A 2,564-nucleotide genomic window follows, 5' to 3' on the forward strand; every position below is an offset into this window, starting at 1 on the left:
GACAAATAGTGGACAAGAATTTCCCAAATCTAAGGAATGAGCATGAGCTTCCAATTCAAAAAGTCAACAGAACACCCAATTATCTCAACCTAAAAAGGCCTTCACCAACACAACTTGCATTAAAGTCATCAAAAATCGTTGACATAGACAGAATTTTTAGGGAAGCCAGGGAGAAGAAAATGGTAACTTATAAAGGAAAACCCATTAGATTATCATCTGACTTCTCAGCACAGACCTTATAAGCCAGAAAGGAATGGAACCAAATATTTAAACTATTAAGTGAAAGGAACTACCAGACTAGAATAATGTTTCCAGCTGAGCTCTCCTTTAGATTTGAAGGAGAAATCAAGACCTTTCCAGACATACAAAAATTGAGAGAATTCTCCACTATAAGGCCTGCACTATAAGAAATACTGAAAGGGGTCATCTCACCTAAAACAAAATAACAAGAACAAAAATACATAATTAGGAGTAAAGTGACTATCAGGCAAATAGAAGCAGAGGAGTGCAACCCTTATTAAGAGCAGGGCATTATAGCTTAAATAATAAGAAGTGAATTGTTATAACAAAATAATAATGAACGTTCAGTATACATAGGGACAAACTGAGATAACAATGACTGAAAAGGGGAGGATTCAAAGATCCAAATTCGCAGAGGGGAATGGAAGTAAGGCATGCGTAGAAGAAAATAGACGACTGCATATAGATAGCTATCCTTTACATATTCATAATGGTAACCACATGCCAAAGATTCAGAACTGAATTACATAACATAAAACAAGAGCCAGAAGCAAAACTCACAAAAGCCAATCAAAATAAAACAAAAACACATGGACAAGGAAGCAATGGAAACACCGAGCTACCAGAAAGCAAAAGATAAAATGATTATAAGAAGACCTCATAATTCAATTATCACCCTAAATGTAAATGGACCAAACTCACCAATAAAAAGGCACAGAGTTGCTGAATGGATCAAAAAACAAAATCCAACCATATGCTGCCTCCAAGAGACACATCTCAGCTCGAAAGACAAATATAGACTTAAAGCAAAAGGTTGGAAAATGGTAAATCTAGCAAATGGCATTCTGAGAAAAGCAGGAGTAGTGGTACTAATATCAGATAAAATCGACTTCAAAATAAAAAAGGTAAAGAAAGATACCGAGGGACACTTCATAATAATAAAGGAATCACGTAACTCATTTCATGAGGCCAATATTACTCTGATACCAAAACCTGGTAAGGGTAACAGAAAAAAAGAGAACTGCAGACCAATATCTCTCATGAACACAGATGCAAAAATTCTGAATAAGATACTAGCAAACCAAATACAACAACATATTAAAAAGATTATACACCACGATCAAGTTGGCTTCATCCCAGGGGCAAAGGATGGTTCAACATACGTAAATCGATTAATGTGATACAGCACATTAACAAATTAAAACATAAGAATCGTATGATCTTATCAATAGATACAGAAAAGCCTTCAACAAGATACAACATCCCTTTATGATCAAAACACTTAACAAACTCAGTAAAGAAGGAAAATACTTTAACATGATAAGGGTTATATATGACAAACCCTTAGCCAACATTATACTTAAAAACTAAAAACCTTCCCTCTAAGATCAGGAACAAAGCAAGGCTATCTACTATCGCCACTCTTATTCAATATAACATTGGAAGTCCTAGCAAGTGCAATCAGACAAGAGAAAGATATAAAAGGCATCTAAATAGAAAACAAAAAAGTTACACTGTCACTATTTGCAGATGACATGATTCTCTATATAGAAAACCCTAAAGACTCCACAAGAACACTAACAGAAACAATAAGCAAATATAGTAAAGTCTCTGCATACGAAATCAACATTCAAAAATCCATAGCATCCCTATACTCTAACAACAAAGTGTCAGAAAAAGAAGTTGAAAACATAATTCCTTTTGCAACTGCAACAAAAAGAATAAAATACCTAGGAATAAATTTAATGAAACATGCGAAGGACCTATATAATGAAAACCAAAAGACCCTATTAAAAGAAATAGAAGAAGATACAAATAAATGGAAAAATATTTTGTGTTCTTGGATTGGAAGAATCATCATAGTTAAAATGACCATATTACCTACAGCATTATACAGATTTAATTCAATCTCCATTAAAATTCCATCAACATTTTTAAAGAAATAGAACAAAAAATTATCAGATTTGTATCGAACCACAAAATACCCAGAATTGCCAAAGCCATCCTGAGAAAAAAGAATGAGGCTGGCGGCATCACTCTGCCTGACTTCAAATTATACTAGAAAGCAACAGTAATCAAATTGGCATGGTATTGGCAGGAAAACAGACACACAGACCAGTGGAACAGAATCGAGAGTCCAGAAGTAAACTCATATTTATATGGGCAAATAATTTTTGACAAAAAAGCCAAAAACATACAGTGGAGAAAGGAAAGCCTCTTCAATAAATGGTGCTGGGAAAACTGGAAAGCCACCTGTAAAAGAATGAAACTAGACTGTTTTCTATTACTACACACCAAAATGAACTCAAAATGAATTAAGGACC

The sequence above is a fragment of the Pteropus vampyrus genome, unplaced genomic scaffold (assembly GCF_000151845.1).
Source record: "Pteropus vampyrus isolate Shadow unplaced genomic scaffold, Pvam_2.0 Scaffold136, whole genome shotgun sequence".
Lineage (NCBI taxonomy): Eukaryota > Metazoa > Chordata > Mammalia > Chiroptera > Pteropodidae > Pteropus > Pteropus vampyrus.